The sequence below is a fragment of the Prinia subflava genome, chromosome 7 (genome assembly GCF_021018805.1).
Source record: "Prinia subflava isolate CZ2003 ecotype Zambia chromosome 7, Cam_Psub_1.2, whole genome shotgun sequence".
NCBI classification, from domain to species: domain Eukaryota; kingdom Metazoa; phylum Chordata; class Aves; order Passeriformes; family Cisticolidae; genus Prinia; species Prinia subflava.
The window spans coordinates 33,981,646-33,996,417 of record NC_086253.1 but is presented as its reverse complement, the minus strand read 5'-3'; positions in this window follow the sequence as shown (position 1 = coordinate 33,996,417).

Sequence of the window (14,772 nt, the reverse complement as noted above, 5' to 3'; positions counted from 1 at the left end):
GCATTTCAGGATAATATATGCATTATATAAACTAACTTGAGAGCATACAGAATGTATGTTTTCAAATCTTACAGGTTTATCAGCTTGTTCTTGCTGACACAGCCCATCCCACCCAGAACTGGCCCCTCCCTCAGCAGTACTTTCCCTTCTGACACCCCTCTCTTTATTCTGGTGCACATGGCTGTACAGCATGCTAGCTGAGCTTATGGCAGTCCTTGCCAAAATTTACTTTAGCTTATCTACATTTTATTGTTATCGTGCAATGCCAGCAGTTTGTCTGGACTTCTGCATTCAGATGTGGAAACAGGATCCCTCTCTGAGTCATTCAGAGAGAACACTTTTGCATCTGTGTGCACTGTCACTAATTTTAGGAGAACCTGCACTGTCTTTACCATTGCAGCTAATGAAAGTACATATCTTTCACCAAAAAGTCTTTTCAGAAACAGCTCAGATATTTACATGCTCCTTTTCATGCAAAACTCCCATAGGTCAACTATTGATAATCACAGCTCAGAGAAAAAAAATGCCAAGTAAAATTATAGCAATTGTTGATCAGGCATACTTCTAGTTTATTCCTCCTCCTGTATACAGTCATGTTTTGCTGGCACAGGCCCCTGTGTGGTGCTTGTATAGCATTCCTTCAAAAGCAGATCACAAAACTTCATCACAGCCAATATGGTCATACTGGAACAAAGGTTACAAGTTAATGGGCTTCAGAAGCATAAGTTTTAGTAATACCTTCTCCTGCAATTGGATTTCTGCTGTGAAGTCATCTAGGAGCCTTCAAAAAAGTTTTTCCTGGAATAAATGAATATGTTGTGTGACCATCACATCCTTCTCAAAAAATCACAACCCTACCAGAGTGACAATGCATTTCATGAGCTGCAATCAGTATGTCTATGATGAAGCTGTACTTTCTTCGTGCTGTATCTGCCTAGGTGAATTAAAGAACTGAGAGACCATGCACACTGGGTAGGGTAGCATCCTATTATCTATTTGTTCAGAAACAGGTGCAAATTGCTTTCATTATGTTTTCATAAAACACTGGGGTTTCTACAGGCTCTACTAAGTATTACTTTTTGCTTTGGGTGCTTTCTGCCTCTCTACTTATTTATTCCTGCCTCACTAACTTTATTGATAGCAAAGTTTTTCAGCATTTCTTTCTTATTTTACTCCTCTTTTAATACAGCTATAAATACTATTCAATTCAACAAATGCATACAAATGGTTTCCATTAGAATTTTAATCTACTCTCAAAATGAAAGAAAACCTTTGTATAAATCTTTTTAAATTACCGGAACATAAATTCAGACAGGGACATCTCCACCTTGGCTGAGCTGGGGAGTTCACAGCCTGCTGTCCTCATTCATAAATTAATTGAGGTCTCTAGCTGCTGTAAATGAACAGTGCATCCTGCAAAAGATCATATCTGTCAAAATTGCAGATTGGTTTCTATCAGAGTTTGCAAAAGTCAGAGCTCACAATGCTTTCATTATGTCTATGAGTATGGCTTCCCAACTGGAAAGAAATGTGTTTTGTTCTGTTGGGCCAAGATTTACAGAAAGCAATTTTCCTCCATGCTCCAGTTATGACAAAGCTACTGAAAATGTCATTTCATGATTTCTTTCATTCAGTCACCTTTTTACTGACAAATATGTATTCTTTCTGCTCCATGTGTATGCACCAACTGTGACATTTAATGGTCAAGGAAGGTTAATCACAGGTAGGTACATATCCCCCTTGGATATTGCAAGCTATACTGCATTCACTGCCACTTATCCATTATAAAGTAAGCATGGCTTTAGCTGACTCACACAACTACCTGTTTTATATTACAAATTAATACATTTTTTAAAAGGCTCTCTAGGATTCAGAGCATCAGACAGCATACCCATGAATACCTCTTAGATATCTTAAATTACATTAAGGTTGTGACAGAGTGTGAAGAGAGTCAAAGGCAAGGTGGGTAATACTGAGTCCTTGGTTTCTTTCCCTTTGACTTTGCCCCGTTAATCTGCAAGCACATGAGGGGTAGAATAAAGAAAAAAGAACATCAGTTCCAAGAGTTTGGGAAACAGTTCTACCTTTGGGTCTTTAATCAGTGCCATACTTGAGAATTATGTCAGGGACCCTTTACACATAAATACCAGTTTGTAAGAGATTGAAAAGTAAAAGAAGGGTGAGACTGGCTAAAATTCTACTGTACAATTGAGTAGAATCAGTCTATTTCAATTTACAGTTACATTTACATATTTCAATTTATTTTCAATTTAAACCCCAGACACAGCACATGCACGGATGTCCTTCCTTGCTTCTGTCAGCCATGCTGGACCTTCTCTCTTCACAGCTGAAGCTGCAGAGGAGGAACCTGCAAATCACCTGAATGTCAATTTTCACTTCTACCTCTCTAAGAGAAGAAACATTTCCTTGCTGGGGCATGCTGAGTATTGCCCAACAACTGAGCATGACTGTTCTCTGGAAGCAATAGAAAGCTCTTAGAAACAATGGGGAGATTTGCTACAACGACAAATGCCGGTCACAGAGAGATTCTGGTGATCTTGGTACACGGAAGAGTAGTGAGGAGGGCCTAGAAGGGCATGCTATGGTATTTTGTTCTTTAAATACACACACAGCATTTTAAAGAATGCTGATTATTTACATGCTAAAAGTTAACCTGCTTGTTAGTCTCTGGTTAAAGGCTTCTGCCTTAGCCTAGTAGTACCAACCCATTAGAAAGGTGGCTGCCAGCCACAAGAGCTAAATACATACTCAAAATTAATGATTTACTTGGCAGGCTCAGCCATCACTATACTATCAAAGCAATTAGGGCAATTCAGCTGTTTTATTAAATACTCAGAATTTTTGACCTGTGTCACACAAGTGACATTTGGCATCCCAATGTCATGATGTTGTTCCTTCCTACCATGAGACCACCACACTGTCAAACTCTTCTCCAGGGAAAATACCTGCAGGTGGAAACATCAGCAGTTACTCTGGTAATCTGGTTTATAAAGCATTTAAAATAAGTATTTTAAATATACAACTGCTCTGCACTGGGGCCAAACAGCAGGAGGGAAATTTCAGGCTAGAAGTTTTATTGCAGCAAATTGCGGATGCTTGAAGATGTGGATTGCAGTGGAAACCGTGGTAGCATGTTCCATAGCAGGGACAAGTCAATATGGTATGAAAAAAATCTCTCCTAAACAAACACTTATGCCAACATTTTCTGTTTTATAAATCCGTGTCTGATATATATTAGCATGGAGGTATGTACAACACTCCACTGAACAACAGCAGGAAAAGGAATAAAGAAAGAAGAAACCCTCAAACCTTCAAGTATCTGTTGGTTTGGAATACAAATCAAGCTAGAGATTTTTGTGCAACAATGATTTGGTCCCCAAGGCTGCGTTGCTGTTACAGGTTTGCAGTGACACACTCAGAATAAAATTCTTCCAAATATTTAATTTTCCTCCTTTTTTAAATTTTACCATACTTAGTCCCATAACAGTCCTTTTTTACAGGCTTCTAAGCCAAGTAGTCCCTCTAAGGTTGAGAACACCTTAGTGACATTTAGGCATCATTTAAAGGGGTTACCCATTTTGAATTCTCCCCTCATCCTTGGGTTCCTAATTATCTTTTCACCCTGTGTGTATTATCTAAAGAAGAAATTGCCCTACACAGGAGCTCAGCACCTACCAGTGTGCAGGATACCTCGCAGAACTGTCCTGTGAACTTCTTTCTTCTCCATGACATAGTCCAAAAGTCACACATGTTTTTTAATCTACTGAATCCCATTGCAAACTCATCTATTGTGTTCTGTTGGCGAATTCTTACACTACTTAATAAACTTTTCCTGTGTTTCTCCCTCACAAAGACTTTCAGTGTTTCAGATTTTTTTTCCCAGGTGCAGTCATTTTCTTCTCTTTTATCAGAGTAGAAAAGAGTGGTTATGGAGGCTTGCAGTGAGGCAAGGTAGACTTGAGGGCAATTACCTGTGTAATTGCCTGGAGCAAGACCCAATCAGCCCAACTAACTCCTCATTCATGCTGGAGGCCTAACACAGCTGAATGCAATACTTTCCTCAGACACAGCTGATGAAAGAAACTATTGCACTATCACACTTTAGACACATTAGTCTCATGTACCACTTTGGTTAGAAGTGTTTCACCTTGATTTGTCCACAACCTAAGAAAAAAGTGGGAAAAGTCAGTGAGACTCAATGACCCTCTTCCCCTCTGTGTCCCCTTTTCCTTCTAAGGATTGCCTGTGAATATCTTTGGTATTTACCTTCAGCTGACCAAGTTGCATCTTAAATAGACCACATCGAACTGAAATCTTGAGACAGGATAAAAATCTTGTTGCAGGATAGAAACCAAATAGTAACTGCCTGAGTTTACAGGTACATAATCCCAGTAATATGCTGTTATATGTTTGTTCATCAGACTGAGGAGCGAGTGTGTGTGTTAGCTAATAAAATGCTGATCCCCATTGAAGTGTCCACCTGAACGTACCATAAGTGTATCTGATTAGATTGCTGACAGTTTGGATGGTCCAGACAACTCCCCTAATGAAGGCTATGCCTACCAAATGGATCAAGACCCCATCAGCTTTAGACCCTGACATCAATTTCTTCCTACCTTTGTCTCATGGTGATTCACATCTTCATAACTCAGAAGTTCTAATGACCACAATACAGAGGTAAGTACAGAGTTATGTATAAGGCAAGAAATTAGCTCTCTATTTTTTTAAATTCAGAGGTAGTTGATGTATGTGACTACCACAACATTTTCATTAAGTTCTTGCTTAAAAGGCCTTAGAGGAGAGATGTAAGAGGAGAGCTCACACAATGGTGTGCATGTTTTTGTCCTTATAAGCATTCTTTGAAAGTGGAAGAGAAAGGGATTTGAGGATCTTGATTACTAAAACAAACAAAACTCTTAAGGAAGGGTGCTTTATGCATGTGTCTGTATTGGTTTGTGTGACAAGGCTTTGGTAGTGGGAGGGGGGCTACAGAGGTGGCTTCTGAGAGAAGCTGCAGGCTTCCCCTATGTCCAATGGAACCAATGTCAGGCAACTCAAAGATGGACCTACCACTGGCCAATCAACAATGGCAGTGGTGCCTCTGGGATAACAAAATGAAGAAAGGAGGGAAAAGACCCAGAAGAAGCCAGAGAGAAGAGGGAGATATGAGCAAGCAAGAGCTCTGCAGACACCAAGGTCAGTGCAGGAGGGGGAGGAGCTGCTGCAGGTACTGGAACTGAGACTGCCCTGTAGTCTATGGTAAAGACCATGGTGTGGCAACTGTGCCCCTGCAGCCCATGGATATCCATGGTGGAGCAGGTGTCCACTGCAGCCTGTAGATGACTCCACACTGGAGCAGGGGAATAGCCAAAGGAGGCTGTAACCCTATGGGAAGGCCATGTTGGAGCAGGTTCCTGGCATCACCAGTGCACTCGTGGAGAGAGGAGCCCATGCTGGAGCAGGTTTTCTGCCAGGACCCATGACCCCACAGAGGACTCACACTGGAGCCATCTGTTCCTGAAATACTGCACCCCGTGGAGCAGACCCACACTGGAGCAGTTGTGAAGAACTGCAGCCCATGGGAAGGACTCACACTGGAGAAGTTCATGGACACTGCCTACTGTGGGAGGGAGCCCACGCTGGAGCAGGGAAGAGTGTGAGGAGTCCTTCCCCTGAGGAGGAAGGAGTGACAGAGACAGGGTGTGCTGAACTGACCACAGCCCCCATTTCCTGTGTCCCTGCACCACTGGCAGGGAGAAGGTGGAGACTTGAGAATAAAGCCTGGAAAGAAGGGAGGGGTGGAGGGAAATTGGTTTTAGGATTTGCTTTTCTTTCTCATCTTCCCACTGATTTTCCCAAGTCGAGTCTGTTTTGCTCATGATGGTGACTGCTCCAGGTGAGTGATCTGTCCCAGTCCTTATCTCAGCCCACGAGCCTTTTGTTCTGTTTTCTCACCCCTGTCCGGCTGGGAAGGTGAGTGACGGAGCGGCTTTGGTGGGCACCTGTGTGTCCAGCCAGGTCAACCCACTGTGGTACCCTAGGAGTATTAGAGGGGTTCTTTGTCAGGGAGCTGTATTTCTTTATAAGTTTCCCACTATTGCTATCTCTCTGATAACATCATCATCATAAAATCTACTTCACTGAAGCTACCATCCATGGTTTTCAACAGAAATAGGATTCAGGAAGGCAAATTTCAGAAATTAATCTACACCCTTGGCTGCAGATACACAGACTGAAACACCATCCCACTTCAGGAGCCTGCATTAAAATGTGCTGGCAGTAGGGCAGAAAGCAAATGTTCACATCAGTGCAGATAAATTCTACATTTGGAATAAAATTACAACAGAAAGAGCAATCTTTTCAATACTCTACTGCTCTCATTTAAAAGCAGAGAAAGGTGGAATTTTAGTGCATTATTAAGGGAGCATGTAGACCCAGCTTTCCTGTGACACGGACTACACTAATCACCAATGTCCAGCTCCTAGCAAGCAATTCATCCCTCTCACAATCTAGCTTTTAAATGGAAGGTGTCTGCTCCTTCTAAAGTTATTGGATTGTATTCTGACAATAAAGTTAAATTACACAAGGAGTATCTAGAATACTTCCACAGAAAATCAATGTGCATTATTTTATATTTTGCTTTCTCCCTCATAATTGCGTACTCACACACTGGTCTATGAAAGTTTGTGTTCAGGAAGAAAACAATTTCAAAAATCTACTGCTGCCTCAAGGAAAATACTGAAATATATTCTAAGACAGAAACAGTTCTATTTATCAATTATTTTTCTTCCTCATCTCATTGCTATTTAGAATATTTACATGAAAATGGGATCTTTATTTCCCAAGAGTTCATCAGCTGCTCCTGATATGATATAATTTCCATGGACACCAATTTTATGTGATGTTGCAAGCATACAATGAAAGGATATGGAATAAGGAAGAGAAAAAATCAACTGCTTTATTCTTTGATTATGCTTTTGAGTAACTCCATAGGCAAAACCTAAAACTTTATGTAATCAACTCATCACCCACACAAATAACCCACTCAGTCCTTCTTCCTTCCAAGCCCTTTTAGAAAAATATCCCCACATATTTAAATGTGTTCAGTCTTTCAAATATCATCTGCTACTCAATGAGAACAAAATCCTGGAATTTAGAAGGTGACAGAGGGAAAAAAGTTTTTAATTTGCATTTTTTAAGCTAAATTTTAAAACTTGCTATTTCAAAAATTTAATGTTAGATTTCTCCATTAAGAAGTCTTGGTAAGGTATTACCTTCAGTAAAATGACTAGTAACAAAGAATTATTGTTACAATAAAAATCTGTCAGAAATAACAAAAGCAAACAGCAAGTTTCAAAATTTATTTGTTTCATCTGTAGGTACAGCTATTTAATGCAATGTGCCAGAACAACTACAGAAGACTGAGTTTCTTCACTGTCTGATGAGGATTTTGATACCTGGGTCTTTTAAAAAATCATTTGAAGACTATGTTATCTTTCGTTTAAAGCTATTTCTTATAACAGGTTTTGGATGAATAAGTTTTCTCATTTTGTAACTATACAAAAGTATTTTTCAGTTAAGGTTGATCATACTATGACCCTGGGATTTCAATTTTGCTCAGAAAGGAAATGTCCAGAAGCAAATGGCAGAGTAGGCAGAGAGAAGTGTAGTCTCCATTTATCCAAGGAACCCTGATGTTACTCACAGGCAAGACCTTGCAGTATTTTGATGTAGTGGTACTGTGTGTGACCCATACAGATGCAGGAGGACTCACAACTATAAAGCCTTCACCATTTTCTATGATCTCTCTTTCCAGTATCTCAAAGGAAAGGAGATGTTCACAGGGAAGGAAACACGTACACAATGAGATCACGAATCTTGGCCAGAGTCAAAGGCAGGGCTGGAAACAGAGAGAGGTCACACCAGAGAACACTAACCACAGAGGCACTGTCCTGGTCTGAGGGTGGTCAGAGCACGGCACCCAGGAGCTCCAGGAACATCTCACTGTGTTTTTCCAAGCCCAAATAACATCTCAGCCAGCATCTCTCAAGTCACTCCTTAGTTACACTTTGCAAACAGAATCAAACTTCTCTGTCAGCAGCTAAACGCTACTGGCCCCTCAGAGTCCCCACTAATTCTGGTTTTGTTTATCTCAGGCTCAGGCAGCATGCTGGGGGCAACCACAACAAGCCTCCTTGTAGCTTGCAGGCTCCTGCCCAGCAAGCCCATGCAGTAGCTGAGAAGATGATGCACTAGCAGAGGGAGAGCTTTCTCTGCCTCAGAAAGGTTCACTGCAAATACCAGGCTGGGGCAGGCAGCACAGGGTGGCTGCTGCTCAGCCCCCGGGGCAGGCATTGTCCTGCAGTTTTGTAGTCTCCTCCCAGAAACTGAAATTCAAGGTGTGCATGCCCTGCAACACATAGGGACAAGGGTCCAAGTATGCAATTTCTGTTCACTCTACTTCCAGTGGTCTTAACATTATCTCTGGGTTAGAGATAAAGGGTTTTTTTTAAACTTTGCTCATCTGTCAAGTCTCATTGCCTGACATCAAGGAGATCAATCTGCCTTCCTTAAACACAACTCCTGGCTCTTTTGAGAGGCTTTGCTTTTTAGTTGTTGGCCTCCTAAGTTCCTCTCCACAGCCTGTCTCCCCTGCTGCATCCTTCAACAGATTTTTTCAAATCAGAACAGACAACCCATGTAGGCTGACATGCTTTTTGCAGTGCTCACTGCTCACATCTGAATGTTACTGCCCAATCTGCAGGCATTCCTGGGCAGCACAGCAGAGGAGAGCGGGGACCAGAGGTGTCTGCTACATGTGTATAGGCATGCACGCTGGAACGCTGGAAAAGACTCTTTTTCTGTAGTCAGTAAAAACTACATGGGTGAGGAAATTCGTAAGCATTGCTGCCAGAGAGTTTTAAGTACCACAACCACAAGTTGTCTGTGGAATTAAAAAAAAAAAAACAAAAAAAAAACAAAAAAAAACAAAAAAAAAAAAAAAAAAAAGCAGCAAGAAGAGACAGAAAAAAGCCCCACAGATGTTATCAGAATCTGCCCTCTCTCTTTCGGAGACTTTTCTTTACAAGGAAAACACATTTGGGTGTGTGAATGCATGACCTGCTCTCCCTTGAATGCCAAATTTTCAGAAACATCATTCATCTTACTCAATATTCTTCCTCTGCCTGAGGTTAAGTCAGTCAGCTCTGCATGCCTGATACTGGTAGTTTTGCCTTAACCTTAAAAAGTGGTTGAAATAAAACAAAAGTGAAGCTCCAGTTCCACACAGGTATTCCGATTTTATAGGGGGTTACCCATTAGAGAAAGCTGACCTGAAACATCTCTCCTTTGCTCTTCCCAGTCCATTCCCAACCCCACTGGGGATACGTGAAAGAATACCTTAGTTACTTCAGTCTCAGCTAAAAGTGCATTTGAAATCAATCCAGGTAATGTGTAGCCCCACTTGAGGGCAGAATCTCAAATCAGAATATTTATTACTGAGCTGTAAAGCTCTGTTTTCTCAGGCTTTGTCAGAAAGGAGATATCTGAATGCCAATAGGGACATCAGGCTCCATCTCTTTACAGACCTTAGGTCAGGAAGGGATGTAAGTACATCATCAACTTTAGCCCTGCTGACTTAAAGGATAGTTAAGCACATATTTTTTCTGTCATGAACAGGAAATATGTAGTACTATATTCATCTTAGCTGCAAGGGGAATATGCAAACTCACACAAGCTACCTAGCTCACAGCAAAGAGTAGGTGCAGCTTTTCTTGCACTCTAAGCTATGATCAACAGAAGTGAACAGTGGGATCAGCCTATTGAGATTTTTGTTCAACCCAAATGTATGAAAGTACCATTTTATCATGCCACACAGCAAAAATGTCAGACATTTTTCCTGGTGGAGAAGGACCTAGAGATACTGGATGACACCTGGCTGAACATGAGCCAGCTGTGTGCACAGGGGCCAAGGTGGCCAGTGGCTTGTACCAGGAATGGCATGGCCAGCAGGACACCAGGGCTGTGATTGTCCCTCCATGCTTGGCACTGGTGAGGCCGCATCTCAAGTTCTGTCTCCAGTTTTGGGTCCCGCAATGTGGCAGTGCAGAAATAAGTTTATCAAGTTTATTAAGTTTATTGTATAATGGTTTGTTCCATGTACCCCATTTTCCCCAGCTGGTTCAGTCTGGAAATCCCCTAAGTTATATAACTGCCAGTGACAGTTCTATGTCAGTCTTCTCCCTCAGTCTATGTATGCCACTCCTACTTATCTCTGACTGGTCTATGTAAGATCACCCCACTGTTGTACCACCCCCTGAGCCCAAGCTCATTGGTTGATGCCACCTCACCATGCCCCTCACCACCTTGGTATAAAATCCTGTGTGAGGGAAGCCTCTGGGGCTAGCTGAGGTTGTCCTGCAGGTGGTGGGGAGGTTGTTTCTTACCTCTCAATAAATCCCCTGTTGGTTCACTCAGCTGGCTCCTCCTTTCATTCCTCCGTTGTGGTCAGCACACCTACACCAGCCACTGAAGCAGCCACTGAAGCTCTCAGGAGCCAAGGACCCACAGGAATCAGCCCAGCCTGCGCCTCTCGCTGGCTGATCCTTGATAACTGCTGCCGGTGCCTGAGCTAGTCTGGCAGGCAGAGAAACCGTGGTCCCTAGTGGCACCACGACACCGCACTGCTAGAAAGACATTGAGGTGCTGGAGTGAAGCTAAAAAGGGTCTGGAGCTCAGGTTTTATGAGAAGCAGCTGAGGGATCTGGGGGTGTTTAGTGTGGAGAAAAGGAGGCTCAGGGGAGAACTTCTTACAACTAGCTGAAAGGAGACTGTAGCCAGGTAGTGTTTTGTCTCTTCTCCCAGGTCACAGGTGACAGAACAAGAGGAAATGGCCTCCAGCTGTGCCAGGAAAACTACATATTAGGAGAAAAAATTACAGAAAGGGTTGTAAAGCATTGGAACAGGCTTCCCATGGAAGTGTTGGAGTCACCACCCCTAGAAGAGTTCAAACAATGTCTGGCTATGGCACTTGAGGACATGGTTTAATGGTGAACATAGTGATGGTAGCTCTGGGCTGATGGTTGGACTTCATCATCCTAAAGATCTTTTTCAGCCTTAATGATTCTATGTTCTGTGACCTCTCTCTAGGCTTGTGCTAGGGTGCCTGGGATCCCAAAGACCTAGGCAGAAGTATCCTGCTGGAGTGACCTGGCTCACCCATGCTCATACAGGAGCATCTCCAACAGGAAGATGAGCTAGCATGAACAATGAGGGGAAGAGCAGTCAGGACAGCCTATTTCCAGAGCCATCCTACCTGAACCACAGGGTTGCCCTAGAAAAGAGATGTCCCTCAGATGGACGTGCTCACCATGGCTCCCACTCTTCTCCACACAGCATGACCCAGCAGAGGCAGCTGCAGTGCTGCAAGACCCCATATTTCAAGGAAGGGCAATGGAAGGAGCAGAGATCTACAGCCCTGCCAGGCAAATAATGACCTATGCTGACCCATGGCGATGCCACTTCTGCCACAATTCCCTCTTGCTCACATCTCTGTAGAAATCACTGATAGGAAAGAGGCTCTGGAAGAGATGACAGGGTCTGCAGGAAGAGACAACAAAGGAATGTAGGAGGGCAGGGAAGGGGAGGAGGAGGCAGTAGTCAAAGCAGACACCTGGAAGCCACCAGGGGCCGCTCCACTGTGAAATTTACTGGTCAGTTTTATCTTCAGGGTAGATATGTGGCTCTCAGTGGTGTACAGTCACCCCCCTTTGCAGTCCCCGAAGTCACTGGAAACTCCCTGGAACTGAGGCTGTAGTCCAGCTGCATCCATCCTACACAGGAATTTCAGTGTACTCCCACAAACCAACCACACACATGCTATTCCTCAGTGATCTCTTGGTCACCAGGCACACTAGAAGCACTTATAAAGCCTGTCCGATTGAGAAGAAAATTACTCCAAGTTAGCACAAGATATACAGGGGAGTTTGGCATACAAATTCCCTAGCCACTTTGAAAACTCCTTCACTTTAGAACATGGTTGTCTGACATACTCAGACTCTCCTGGTTACTCCATTTATTTTTCACCAAATCGGAGGGAGGTTCTTTGCCCCCACCCTGTTTTCAGACAAGCTTCCTTTGGCCTTGCAGAGCCTGACAGGTAACACGCCTCTTATGCAACCACACACTTCCTCTTCTCTCTTCCTTTCATCCCCAGACTTCAGCATCCCATTACAAATTTATTTTGCTGTCTAGGACTTTCTGGTCTCCCTGTCCTTCCCCTCAGGGCAAGTCTCCAACAACCGACCAACACTCTTTTACAGTGTTTCCACACCTAATTAGCTCCTGGTTTTTCTCCTCTGGAAGCTAGATAAGCAATGTTACAGTAACAAGTAGATTCACGTAGACTAAGGCACGCATGATACGGCTGATTGTTACAGTGTGATGTCTCCAGTTGTCAAAGACACTTCTTCTCCATGAGATTAAAAAAATTTAAAAACCAGCAAAACAAACCATATCCAATATAATTAAGTACAGTTCAGTCACCCTTGAAAAAAGAGAATACGTGGAAAACAAATCCTGGCATCTGAATGGGAAGCTCTTAAGCAAAACTTGTCAGTGCTTCAAGAAATAAATATGAAAACCATACCACAAAACACTAGATGCATTATTAGTAGTACCTTTAATAACAGGAAAAAATATTAAAGTGCCATATTGTTTACAACACAAAATTAAAATTTTAATTTTAATCAGTCCTGTTTACCCAGCAATATTCTGATTAGCAGTCAGAGTTGATTGAACAGTGGAGGAAAGAAAACCCTCTCACAACAAGATATGCCACATAAAAGACTTCTGCACGAGTCAACAAGCAGCAACAGCAGAGTTACACAGCCAGCTAAAGAATGAACCCAGGTCTCTGGCAGACCAAGACACAACTTATGCCTCTGAAGCAGTGATTTGAATATAATTCGTTTCCTCTCCTTTGGTGCAGGGAGCCTTCCTGAATATTTGCATGGCAGAATTGAAGTACGCATTAGCTTGAAACAATGAAGGAGTATGGAGGTACGGAACTGAGCAAGAAATCCCAGGAAACTGTAGGCAATTGCTTCTTTATTATGCATATTTTGCTGTTGGAGCACATTATGATCATTCTTCTCAGGGCAGGGGTTTTTAAGAGCACAGTAAATAATGTCAACAACTAAAAATCCAGCACATTGAGCTTGATTTTCTTTCTTTTGCCTCATATTTAGCAGGAGAAGTGCCCTGGCAGAGGCAAGATTTTCCAGCACATATCTTGAAGCATATAAGACAGATGTAGCAGTTTGCCATTCCAGCCTCTACTCCTAATTCCTCCTAAAAAGAAAGAAAAAAAACCAAAACCAAAACCCAAGCAACTAGATGCACAAAACAAATGATGGTAATTCATGTGCCCTGTCACACATATCTCCGTTTTAAGTGCTGCCCTTCTGCTGCACAGTTCAGAGAAGGATGGTGCCCTTCTCGTTTGTTATTCAGAGTGACAGGCAGCCGCCCTCCCGCCACAATTATCTGGTGGTGCCTCCCAGGCGTGGAGCTGCCCACGGCACCTTCCTCCTGGGATACTTCCTCAGCAGGAAAGGGGTTCAAAGCTCAGCCGCATCAGTGTCTTTGAAGCATTCAGACGACATAAATCCACTGCTCCTGAAGATGAGATGAGCAATGTGAGGAAGCAAGCTGCTGCGATTAAACTCTTACTCAAAAAAAAAAAAAAAAAAAGTGCAAAGCTGCACTCTTCCGTAGCTTGATTAACCTCATGCTTCATTAAAGCTTTCACTGCTGTTAAACTGAGCTGTAAATGCCAGGAAGGCAGGGGTTTTTTTTGAATGAGACAGAGACAGTTCATGAATTTTTTCCCTCTTTCCTTCCCATCCCCCACCCCTCCCCCCATTTCTTTCTAACCAAAGAAAGCAATCAGGTGCATTAAGTGTAAAAGGAAGGGAAAACGGATTTAGAAGTTTCATGTAGGGTTTCTTAGACAGTCAGCTCTTTTCAGTGCTTTTGCACTATACCTTTCAATAGTTCCCAAGGCTAAGACCACGAAGTAGATGCAGACTAAGCACTTGAAACAAGTTTTACCCCTCTGTTCTCAAATCAGAGAGAGTTTTACATTAGATAAACCTGGATTTTAAAGGGGAGATAAATCTGCTAAAAGAAACTATAGTGGTGCAAACCCTTTGAGCCATCACCACTGAAGAGAAGAAGAGTTGGTACCTCACACTTTCAGCTTTCTATTATATAAATCTTTTTCTTACCTGCAACTGAGAAGAAACAGCTACAAAAAAAAAAATGGCCTTTCAGCTGTGGTCACTTCTGTACTTCATTCTAAAGTGCTCCCATTGCAGCAGCAACTCAAACCAACCCTTTTGGGTTTCTAGAGCACTGCTGCCTGCTCCTTCATGAGTCTCATGCTGCTCCACAGCCATTTCCTGGCTCCCTAATGCCCACCTGCTCCCCACAGCCCCAGCGGCAGCTCATAACCTTATCCCAGGCACCAGGTGAGAGTCAGCCCCAGTCCCCGCAATTGCTGCTTCAGGGCATGGGCTAAGGCCTCTGTGCTTGTCCCACCTCACTCACTTGCATAGAGACTCCTATGACTCAGCTTCAGAGAGAAAAGCCAAGGGTGGTGAGCCAGAATTTTCATTCTTTTTGCTTGTTGTCAACAGCTCAAAATCCCCACAAGATTCATTTTGTTAGCTGATGAACTACTGCAGCTTC